The sequence below is a fragment of the Leuciscus leuciscus genome, assembly GCF_965113295.1.
Source record: "Leuciscus leuciscus genome assembly, chromosome: 25".
Taxonomy (NCBI): Eukaryota; Metazoa; Chordata; class Actinopteri; order Cypriniformes; family Leuciscidae; genus Leuciscus; species Leuciscus leuciscus.
This window is the reverse complement of record NC_138724.1, coordinates 27,486,085-27,499,451: the sequence shown is the minus strand read 5'-3', so window position 1 is coordinate 27,499,451 and position 13,367 is coordinate 27,486,085.

The window sequence follows — 13,367 nt, the reverse complement described above, 5'->3', positions numbered from 1 at the left end:
GCGGTTTTGCAGTGTTGCTCTCTGCTCTGATTGGTCTGTCGTAATGGGGTTAACCCTTTCCTCCCCAGAGAGTGGGGATGCACTCTTTTGTTTTCTTGTCGTTCTCTCCATCCAGCTTTTCCCTCTATCCTGCGATGGAAGCGCAGTCAGTCCCTGCGGAGATGCTTCGGTTTCTATTTAAACACTGTGTCAGAGTTGCATGTTTTCATTCATATTTGATGCCGTGCTCTGTGATGAAAATGGATATGTGTCTACTGGGAAAAGGACACAAAAAGAATGTGGCTGTGTTATAAACCTAGCGAGCTGTCTATGTAGGCAGCATTTTATGGTGCGCAGGCAGTTTTTAAAGACTATTACTTCTTAATTTTGGCAACATTTTGGCTGAAACAGCATGGCATGCATTCATAACGGAGAAGGCAGTGTCAGAATGTTTTGCGATGAGCTCAGTGGGAAAAAATATATAATTTGTCCAGTACCTATAGCCCAGCTATAAGTACCTATAAAAATGATACATGCACCAATAAGACCGATAAGCCGATAATTATTTTGGTATGTTATGATAGGTGAATTTAAGCATCACAACATTATAATGTACAGAATGAAAAAACAATTATAGATAGATAGATAGATAGATAGATAGATAGATAGATAGATAGATGGATAGATATTTAATACAAATTATATCAATTTACAAATCCTTTAATTTAAAAAAAGTTATATAATGATATTAAATATATTATGTATTCCTATTCATTTTAAGATTAGCTAAAGATTACATTGTACCAATGTTAGAAAATTATTAGTATTTTTAAAGATGAACATTTAACAAGTAGATGTAATATTACATATCTAATATTGACCGATAATTTCTTATATCAGCCGATAACCAATATGAACATTTTACATTTAGTCATTTAGCAGACGCTTTTGTCCAAAGCGACTTACAAATTAGGACTTAATTAAGCGAGTCATCGTGAAGAGGCAAGAACGACGCAATAAGTGCTCAAAATACGAAGTTCAGCCATTGTTCAGAGTAGCATAAGCCTGATAAGGGAGGATTAAAGGAAAAGGAAAGATTTTTTATTTTATTTAATTTTTTTAGGTTAAGTGCTCACGGAAGAGATGGGTTTTCAGCTGTCTTTTGAATGTTGTCAGGGATCCTGCTTTCCGGATAAGGGTGGGGAGAGCATTCCACCAGCTTGGAACCGTGAATGAGAATGTTCTGGAAAGTGATTTTGTGGCTTTCTGTGATGGAACCACGAGACGTCATCAAAAAGTAATTTTGAGAATCGAGACGTTATTATGAACATCAGATTAATTAAACGTACATGATCTTACCCAACATATTTTTGTGTAATATAGTGTATTTTAGATGCTATTGTCATGTGCTTAATGCTAATGGTAAATTATTTAAATCAAAGTCGAGTCTAACATGCATTTTACAAAGTTGAGCGCTATTTGTACGACGTAAGAAAAGCTGCATATATCGATAAAATTGTTCACTTACGAGATTCCAATTGAAACCGACTGTGTAGGCGGTAGGCAGCTCACTAGGATTTGAAACAGAGCATGTGTTATATTTAGATGATGGGAACACTTAGCGTGTGTGTGTGATAAGTAAAGGAATTGTGATTGATAGTTTCAATTAAACCGGCCTGTCAGCTGGCAGAAGGAGCAGTCTTTCTCTATTCATTTTGTTTGGCTCATTTGGCAGGTAAGGGGGGGCGTTGAAAGTGACAGTCGTAACAAGAATGTGTGTGTTGTTCATATTTGAAGCACTTGTTGGCGTGCAGCTCTCCGTTCTGAAATGCACATGTTGTATTATTAAGTAGTAAACAGCCTTCTATAGACACGGCGGCAGCGCTGCTGAAAACTTTTTACTAAAACCAGGCTCAATATTTCAGCTGCCATTAATATTTCAGCATGCTTTCCCAGCAGCCTTCCAACACTGCAGACTAATATTCGGTTATTCCTAACCATTTTTCTGTGTTGAGTGTTGGAGAGAAAAGACACTAGCAATAGCAGACAGCATTGTGTGTGTGCTGTGAATAAAAATGCACAATGATCATTCTAAATAACTATTTTGATTGACTAATCCTCCCTCCGCAATCATGTGTGTCCTTACATGTTTGTCCATATGCAAATCAGACAGATGAAGGCTGTGAGGAAAAAAGAAGATATAGTAAGTATATTTTACAAATATGTTGACATGCATTTAGAAGAAAGTACTGTGGTGGTAACAGATGCTAATATACAATTTTCGGTAACACTTCATTTTACAGTGTCATTGTTACATGTTACATGTAGTTACTATAGTAATAACTATAAATGATGCATAATTACATGCAACTAACCCTCAACCAAACCCTAATCCTAATACTAACCTTATAGTAAGTACATGTAGTTACTTAATATTACTCAGTACTTAAATGTCTAATTACACTGCAACAACGACACCTTAAAATAAAGTCTAACCCTGTTTTCTAGCTGATTCTTATGGCATATAGCAAGGTAAAGGTTATTTACAATAATAACATGGTTTTACCATGGTACATATCCAAAAAGCCTGAGCAATGAGATTTACCATTGAAGTGCCTTGAAATGCGGAGCATTATTCAATGTTGATGTAATTTCCACTGAAACAGGAAGACAGGGCGGGACATATTGAATAGCTCCTCCCATTTTTAAAATAGCCAATAGCATTTAGTTTATATCACAGCTTGGCCAGAGCCGTTGAGCTCGGTAAAGCTGCAGTTTCCTCCTGATCTCTACCCCGGAAATCCAGAGTTCTCGCGAGAGCACATGTTGAATTTGCTCAGAGAGTTTACTCGTAATGCTCATTAAATATGCCCTTGTAGCCGAGCTGCACCAATCACATCGAGTTATCTGATATAGGCGGGCCAGAGGCGAGCTAAACAGAAGACGACAGCGCTGTGACGTCGAAGTCATTAGTAAACATTGCAAGATGGCTATGGATGAGCACCAGTTGTTTGAAACGGCTTTGGCCGCTACAATGAACGAGTTAGACTTGGCTTTTTATCTAAAAGAGGAACAGAAGACGGCGCCCGAATCGTTCCTTTGCAAGAAGGATGTTTTTGCTGTTTTGCCGACCGGATACGGCAAGCGTCTAATCTGCCAGTTAGCTCCGGTCTGGATAAGTCACCCCATGTATTGTTGTGATTGGTCGTAGTGTTATCCAATTGCGTGCAGTGAGATTTTCAAATGCATGCTTGGTGCCGCCCCTCGAGTTGGGTGATTTTCATTACTCAATGCCAGACCCTTAATCTTTCAGATTTGGGTCTAGATTTCCAGGCTACCTAATCTCTAGTCTCGGCCTCAGATCCACGGACCGTTGGCTGAACATCTGATGCATATGGCACACTTCTCTGGAAACACTTCAGCAGTTTCAAAGTCGCGATCTGATTGGTTGAATTCTACAGAATGCCTGTGAGACGCGTGTGTCGCGTTCTTTAACGGTCCGCCTGGAAACAAATGCCGTGGCGCCAAAACCCCTTCGTGGAAGAAGAACACCGTTGTGTTTACAACTTGACAATGAGCGCTTACCAGGATCAACTAACCGCTGGATTTTCAAAATTATGTGAAGTTCGCGGCTCCATTGTTGCAGTGAACTTGCACGTTCTTGAATGAATAATTAATTAGATGCATGCCGGTCTGTTATTGTAGAGACATCGACATTATATTCTCATGCTCCTAAATATGACGTGGAACAAAACGAACTGTGATTGGTTGCATTACATATCAGTCAAACGTCCTCTAAGGCGGTCCTTGACCAAGAAAAGCTGCGATAGAGTCCAGAGCTTCTGCCGTCAGTCTGAAGGTCTGGCTACGCGAGACTACCTAATCTCCAACATATCTTCTCCTAATCTCCTTCATATCACTTTAAAATACGGCATACTGTGCAGAATTCAAATGGGTCCAATATGTTTATCGGTCTGCGCCGACTCTATCGTGCCATCGTGTCTCTGGACCGGAGCTGCGGCGGCTCGCGTGACACAAACGTGAAACCAGACTTTATTTGTCTCAATGGAAAGCATATTTCAAATCATCTCTATCGTTCCCTATCCCCTATATAGTGCACTATGTCACCATGTAGAAAACAGTAAATGTGTTAACAAGTGACCGATTTCAGCCGCAGCTTCAACATCTATTTATAATGTAGGGGGCGGAGCTTCAGATTCTTAAGCGCATTTGATTGGACAGAAAATCTGATGAGAAGCTGAAGTGCAGCGTGATGTCATCAAAATCATTGATCCATATTGGCGGAAGTGAGAGACTTCAAAGTTTTGAATGCTTATATCTTCTAAATGTGAATTCCGTCATTGTTTTGCAGCACACTAACTTTTAGATAACAATAAGACTCACATATTCATACTAAAAGCCAAAAAACTTCCACTTTAAGTCACTTTTCTGGAGTGGCAGACAGCAAGTCGACTGGGAATTCCAGCACTCAAGCGCTGTTTCGATCCGTCTGCTATCGCTATGTGAGCAGAACAGCAAAAGCCCTATTGGACGTCTGGTTTTTCTAGGCCTGGCCGTGCGAGAGGGTCATTTCACAGGGCTAGAAATCAGCTTGAGAAAGGCAGAGATCTCCGCAGCGGCTCTTTTATCTCTCTCCTGCAGTGCCACTCATGGTCTTTGTAGCCGGAGTGTGTGCGGCAGCGTCCCAGTAGATTAACACAACGCTAATAGAGCCGCCTGCCTTTGTGTTACTGAAGTGGCGGCAGTGTTTTAATCACTCTCCTCTTAATACGCAGAGTAAATCTGAACACTTTCTCGGCTGGAGCAGCGAAAAACGAGAGCGAACAGGATGAAGAAAATGTTTTAAATTTTATGTGAAAGATATAAGCTTCCGAAAGGAATGAATTAAGCGCACTTGTACACTCAAGTGTCCTGAGGGAATCATTTTAGCGACTTCAGATGGCCCACATGTAAATCAGCCAGTGCAGATTAACATATTCATTTGAGTTTATTGCTATGTCGTTTATTTTGATGCTGCTGTTCATCGACACTGTTGTATTTAGTCTGAATTTATCGGTTTAATTCAAAGCTGTCACCCTATTCAAAATTAGTTTTTGTTCGAGATAAAGTCATTTCATCTGATGATTTCATATAAAATGATTCTGCTCCCTTCAATAGATTCAGTGTAATTTATATGATAACTAAAAGTTATCATATATATCTCATATATATATATATAGCTCAAGTTAGCTTCAGACACGTCTATGTTTATTGGTGCGTTTTCTTATGCTCTTTCAACCTTTTAATAGCTTCTTTTAGCCAAAGTTTGGACATTCCTTCTGAAACATTACATTAATTGTACAAGAAACTTTGTTCAGTTTTTAAAGCCCTTCATTGCATGTTCTTTATGATTTTATTTATTTATTGATTTGACAGTTTGATGTAGTTTTGCATCCATTGTTTATACATACATTATTCATTTATTGGTACACACGTGTTGTTTTTCAGCCGTAACATGTTTTCAATCCTCTTACTTTAGTGCTAAATGTTCATCTCTGTGCAATCAATAAATGATAATTGGTCGTGGGCCTCCGCTAATGTACTTATACTCGAGCCGACGACTGCATTTATAAGCCCTTTGATGTTTAAGCAAACAAATCACTCATCTTTGTTTGCGTTTATGACACTACATCTGATTTGTGAGCGATACCCTGTAGCCTGAAGTGATTAATCTTTATTGTTGAAGCTTGTAAATTTGATAATGTGGCCAGTGAGGCAAGACTGTTTTGTCTGTGTGTAATTGTGGCCTCTCTCTATCTTTCCCCCCTGTTGTCTCATTGCATCATCTGTTGTTATTAACATGTGCTCTGATTTGTTTTCTGCATGTGTTTTGTGTCATCTCCAGTCCTCTGTGGTGTCAGACTAACTGGTTACATGAATTAGAGCTGGTGAGGTCACATAATGACTGAAGGCACACATGAATGCCATCGCTTGTCATAAAAATTGGGGCGTCAATTAAAGAATTATAGTGGAAGGTGATTGTTATTGGTTGTAATTGTAAATGTTAAACGAACATTTAATTTTTATTTCATGTATTGATGTCATTTAACCCATTTATAAGGTGATGGGTTCGTACGACGAAAATTTCCTTGACAGATAGCTAACATCCAGCTTCCACACCTAATCCAGCTTCCATCATTTCCTCTTCATTTTTTGGATCAGTGCTAAAAAAGCTACTTTTGTCAGCAAGATAGAAAGGAATATGAAATTGGCCAATCATTGAGACTTCCGAATTCATAAATGTGAGGGCTTGAATGCAGCAGTAATCTAGTAAAACTGGAGAACAAATCATACCTGAAATCATACGGTTATTATGTTGCAAATGATTGCATTTTGAGGTGGATGCAATTTCAGTTTATAGATGAAGTAAATCTGCTTCTTTTTAGGCCTTTTGTTGGTTTTAGCTGGTCTCACAGCCTGACCAAGCTGGTTTAACTGGATGACCAACTGGTATACCAGCCGGACCAATGTCCAAAACATCTTGAAATCCTTCAAACCAGACCAGTTTGACCAGTGGAAACCATCTTGGTGCAAACCACCTGAGGCTAAGTTCAGAGGTCTTCAACCTTGGGGTCAATTGCAGATTATGTTTACAATATATTTTCATTTTTTGTAAGGCCATTTTCTACGCATAAATATAAAATATCTGGCTTATTTCGTGCTTAAACTGTTCAGTGAAATAGCATTACTTGGATGCAAACATTCATTCGATTTATGCAATTCAACATATCCACTACGGTGCATCCCTGGAGAAATTTTGGAGCAATAAAAGCTGCTGAATACTGTCTGCTAACAATAGTGCAAGGCCAGATTCAGCACGCTTTACATCAGTGCCAAACGCTGGATATAATAGCGGCGATGAAACACTTTCAACACTGAACATCAATCCTCATTAAAAAAGGCAAGTTCTAGTCCAAGTGATTTGTTTTAGTATTTGTGAAAGACTCAGTAGGCTATATCAATATTGACTAATCGTTTAATAGTAAAAAATGGTTTATTATTAAGAATGCATTTTACCAGTTATGCTTAATACAGTTTTTGGCTGGACAAAAAAAAAAAATGCTGATAAAAAAAATAATTTGAGCAGAATAATGTTGCAATTTTGACCATTACATTGATATTTAAATGCATTTATAAAGTAGATGACAGGTCGATTATATTCCAGCATACAGTATACACCAAAAGAGACAGAGAGTCACTGCAAACCCCTTGACTTCCTGTTTGAGTTGCATGTTTACATTAGCCTGTTAGCGTGAGAAAGGACAGGTCCGCTGTTTCAGAACGCAGCAGACATGCTCCAGAGGACACATTGTTCACCCCTCGGTCAGAGATTCACAAGAGAAACTGCTATGTCATGCATTAAAAAAAACCTGGGGTTCGCCACGCTCGGTTTAGTATTACAAGGGCTCCGTTACGAAACCTAGTGAGCCGTGTTGCTGTCTACTACACCCTATACACTGACAGTGAGGACGCATGCTAACCTAAATACAAAAAAACCCAATGGAAAACACAGATTGTCCGATGAACTCAGTTATTTGTGGTCTACACAACAAAATTTAGTTTTTCTCTTAAACTTGATGTCTTTGCTTTCAATTAATGTAATTCTCTAAAATGTGCGATATAGATTAAATTATGTGAACCAATCAAGTAGTCCAATGATTTTTTGATGTTGACTTAACTGAAACTCCAGTTCCCAGCATGCATTGCATGAGACTTGATTGGGAGGGTAAAAAATTAAGTATTTTTTGTGGTTTTGAACAAGATGAGAAAGAGGGAGACTTGATATAGTGTTTAGTGTTCGATTGTGTTTTTGGATTTAGAAGCATTTAAATTACACTGGGTTATCATTGTGGTGAAGAGATTTTGCTTGGGTTGAGGATGTCCTGCTGAAAAAAAAAAAAACACAGCTAAAACCAGCCTAAGCCGGTTTGCTGGTCTTAGCTGGTTTAAGATGGACTTCCAGCCTGGTCAAGTTGGTGTTCAGCTGGTTTTAGAGGGTCTTTCAGCTGGTCTCCCAGCATGACCAGCTAAGACCAGTCTGGTCAGCTAAAAAAGTGTCTAAAACCAGCCTGGGAGACCAGCTAAAAACTGGGGGTGTTTTCAGCAGGTCTGCATCTGAAATCACATTCTTCCTAATCCCTAGTATAGTAGTTGAAAAACAGTGTTTGAAAAAAGTAGTATGACCAAATTCACAGTATTAATAAAACAGACGCATAATATAAAATTAAATGAATTAAAACATATCAGGGATCCATATAAAACCACTTCAGAACGACTTAAATCGATGATGTTGAAGTTACTGAACAATTTATGCCTGTGTTACTTAATTGATTCATGTTGAACTGATGTAAATGGTTAAATCATGTAAATCCACACTTTTTTCAGTGCGTTGCATGTCGTCATACAAAATGCACCCTTAGCGATGTGCACGGGAGACTAGAAATTAGCATTAGCAATGTTGCTGATGTTGTCGTGTGGTAATAATAAGCATAAAATACACAAATATTGGGTCAAATACTTTATGCAAATTAATCAATGAATTATTTGTAGCCTATGTATTTTTCCCGCTTTCTCCAGCATCTTAAAAAAAAAAAAAATCAGCTCTCAGCCATGCATTTTGGTATTGCCTTTTCCGCACAATCCACATAATTATAATCTTTTTCGAATTGCATACATGTTTATAATGCCTTAAAGGGATACTCCACTTTTTTTGGAAATAGGCTCATTTTACAACTCCCCCAGAGTTAAACAGTTGAGTTTTACCGTTTTCGAATCCATTCAGCCGATCTCCGGGTCTGGCGGTACCACTTTTAGCATAGCTTAGCATAGATCATTGAATCGGACAGGACCATTAGCATCTCTCTCAAAAAAATTACCAAAGAGTTTCGATATTTTTCCTATTTAAAACTTGACTCTTCTGTAGTTACATCGTGTACTAAGACCGACGGAAAATTAAAAGTTGTGATTTTCTAGGCTGATATGGCTAGGAACTATACTCTCATTCCAGCGTAATAATCAAGAAACTTTGCTGCCGTACCATGAGTCCAGCAGGCGTAATGATATGACGCAGCGCCTGAAAATAGTCCCTAGCTCAGTATCTTTCAACGTGACCGGGACTAAGTTTGTCTAACCTATTAGACCTATTTTCATTTTCCGTCGGTCTTAGTACACGATGTAACTACAGAAGAGTCAAGTTTTAAATAGGAAAAATATCGAAACTCTTTGGTCATTTTTTTTAGAGAGATGCTAATGGTCCTGTCCGATTCAATGATCTATGCTAAGCTATGCTAAAAGTGGTACCGCCAGACCCGGAGATCGGCTGAATGGATTCGAAAACGGTAAAACTCGACTGTTTAACTCTGGGGGAGTTGTAAAAAGCCTATTTCCAAAAAAAGTGGAGTATCCCTTTAAAGTAGGCAGCTCAGTAGGTTTCAAAATGCAGCCAAAAACTTGATGAACGCAGAGATATTATAAAGTCAAGTTTTGCTCAATTTAACCACGTTGATTGACACCACCAAGGTTTATTTTTTGATGTAACAGATGCGTAAGCACATCACCAGGACATTGAACGCTGAGTAAATGTTTGTACGTGAATCACATGTTGTTTGTCCTGGCCATATAAAATATGTCGCATATTTATTTTTTCTCCCAGGGACCCTAAACAACACACTGTGCGCTGCGGGATCATCCGATGGTTATCACGTGACGGTCACTTGAACGTTTGGGACGTGGACTCATCAATCACGGCGGCCCACGTGCGGTTCGAAACCCGTAACCTCCCGCGGAGAGGTTCTGAAGATGCGACGTGCTGTTTGTTTTTCCACATCAAGAGAGCTCTTCTCTCGGAGAACCAGAGAAACTTCCATGTAAACATTTGACGTGTGAACATAGAATGCAGAGAAGAAGGTCTCCCACTTTCTCACGCTGAACGCATCAGTAATTGTCAGGGCTTTCGAAAGCGGGATGAGCGCCTCCATAATGCTCCTCTTGAAGTGCCATTAGCATTTAGTACTGACAGACTGACTGATCTCTTCCCCGTTCCGGTAGTGATGACCGATATTAGCGATGCCGCTGCGGTCTCAGAATGAACGAGCTGAGATGTTGATCTTGGCCCGCTCTAGTGTTTTGAATATGTGGTTTATTTTTGGAATTTATAATAATAATTGAAAGCCGTTTTACTCTATTATTTGGTGCTCAAGTCTTAGATTAGTAATCTAGTCCAGTGTACATACCAAAATGTTTGTTATCTGTGGCGAAAATCCAGCTTTTAATGTTGTTTATATGTCTATGTAGTGTTTTTAATGTGCTTTAAGACAAACCATGTGTAAATTCATAAGTCGACAGCATTGCTGAGTATTTTCTCCTTAAAACTGCAGTGAACCAAAGACATGGTTTGAAATCGCTGGTGTTTCTGATGTCACAAACTACCTTGTAACCAATCAGATCAACGTGTGATCGTCAACGAGTGGACCTCTGAGCTGAGTGAGTGAGTGGAGGCGGGTCTCATTTGCATATTCATAGAACTGTATACTAAATGAGGCAAGGGTGTAGAAGTACATTCAAGATATTTGAAGGCATGAAGAATATAAAACGTTTAAATATGTCATTTTGGTGATTAAAGATGAGTTTTCAGGAATACAATTATTGACTACAGGGGGATTTTTAGATGGAGTTCATGCAGGACGAGAGCAAAGCAGAATTCAATGGAACAAACAGAAAGAAAGGGTTTTGAGGTTTGTAAAAATTAGATGCAGTGCAACAGACAAAAGCATTTATCTGAAATATTGAAATTATGGGCATTCAAAGGTAGCTGTGTATTCTGGTTAAAAAAAACATTTTGCAAGCAGCATATCAATTGAAAATATTTCAGTGTATTATAGATGTTTTGCAAACCCATCAAATCAAATTTCTATTTGGCGTAGTCCATGAATCTTTACAGTCCGGCTTCTTCCAAACCTGCTTGGATGGCCATCAACGGCGTGTAGTTAATATTCAACAAACTGCTTCCACACCTGCTGCTGAGAATCATGCATTAACATACAGTCATCGTCCCATTTGGGAACATTTCCGGTTCTTTAAATGCATAGAAGAGCAGAGGTGGGATTAGCTTTGGGAAGCACCTGGAAGATAATGCCGTCTTTCTATTTCCCAGAGATTACGCTGGAGTATCAGGCACTTGATCTGCCAGCCGTTACAGAGCGCGAGGTTAACGGAGGTCAGCGGCCTTTTCCCAAACCAGGAAATTAAAATAGGTGATCAGGAAGCAGGAAGGAGAATGGAAAAACGAGAGCAATTGAATGATGGATGTGAAAAGAAAAAGAGCATGAGAGAGAGGATGTGTTTGGAGTAGCATAAACCTTATTGATACTTATTTTCATATATTATTTGAAACATTAATCATTACATATTGTTTCAGTTTTTTAATTACAGCAAAATATTAATTTATGCATATATTATAGTATATATAATATGTATTTTGTTTATTATTAAAGTAATATAAAGATATATAGATACAATAATGATATATCACAGTATTAATATTGTTGTATTTTTATATTTATATATTTTTGATATATTTATCAAAATAAGTGTAGTTGATACTTATTTTCATATATTATTTGAAACATTTATCATTACATATTGTTTCCCTTTTTAATTACAATAAAATATAAATTTGTATATGTATATATTATAATATATATTTAGTTTATTATTAAAGTACTATAAAGATAGATAGATACAATAATGATATATCACAGTATTAATATTGTTGTATTTTTATATTTATATATTTTTGATATATTTAATTTAATTATTTTTATATGCAGTAATTCCATTCTTTTAAGAATGAAAGATATCCATTTTAATTTCCAATTTGATGATTTGAAACCACTCACATGTAACTTTAATGCACATTGTGGCATACTATTATTGAAATGTTTATTGTCAAATAACAGCTACTTGTTCACATAATTTTTTATAAAGTAGTAGGCATGATTCAGTGTATTGAATACTGCAGAGTTTTAGCTATTTTTTTCCAGAGATCAGGTAGAAATACTAATGTTCACCTTGACACACGCTTGTTAAAAAAGGGGGTCTGGGATAAAAAAGGAAAAGCAAGTTTGCGATTCCTCCCGGACATCAAAGGTGTGCAGACGCTTCAGTGTGTCCCGGCACAAACACACACGGCCTGAATATCTGATCAGACGCAGTGGCATCAGGCTTTTAGTATTCTGTGCAGAGAGAAAGCTGTCTGTCCAAACCTCGGGCTGAAAGCTTGCCTTGTAAATAGCAGTTAAATTCGAGCATCCACAGGCTGCGCTGTTGAAAGCAAAGAGATTTCGGGATCTGCTGTTTGTAGAAAACAAGGTTGATGAAAAAGGGAAGAGTCTGTTTTCTGCTTTCCTGCTGGGTAAACATCATACCCAGACCACCCAGACTATTGGCAAGGGTGAATCTAAGCAACAACATTTTGCATAAAGGAATGGAAGTCTATTTTAAATCACCTTTTCATTTTTGACATTGACAATTAAGCACATTTAACACACACACACACCCTCTCACCCCCCCCCCCCCCCCCCCTCTCTCTCACACACACACACACACACACACACACACACACACACAGTAACTATCTGCTTATTTATACTGTAAAGTTGAATTGCAAATTTTACATTGTTTTATTTGATGTAGTGAACTACATTTACACTTAATGTTAAAGAATTATGTCCAAACTTTGTTATATTTTTCTTGATTTATCAATGCAATCCAAAGTAATGCAGTAATGAGTATTTATTTTATCCACCCATCTATCCATAAATCCATCCATCCATAATGCAGTATGAGTATTTTTATAATTATTTATTTTAATTATTTAATTGATTTTATCCATCCATCCAGCCGTCCGTCCGTCCGTCCGTCCGTCCGTCCGTCCGTCCGTCCATCCATCCATCCATCCATCCATCCAGCCGTCCGTCCGTCCGTCCGTCCGTCCGTCCGTCCGTCCATCCGTCCATCCATCCATCCAGCCATCCATCCAGCCGTCCGTCCATCCATCCATCCATCCATCCATCCATCCATCCATCCAGCCGTCCGTCCGTCCGTCCGTCCATCCATCCATCCAGCCATCCATACAGCCGTCCGTCCATCCATCCAGCCATCCATACAGCCGTCCGTCCATCCATCCATCCATCCATCCATCCATCCAGCCGTCCGTCCGTCCGTCCATCCATCCAGCCATCCATCCATCCAGCCATCCAGCCATCCAGCCATCCATCCATCCATCCAGCCGTCCGTCCGTCCGTCCGTCCATCCATCCATCCATCCAT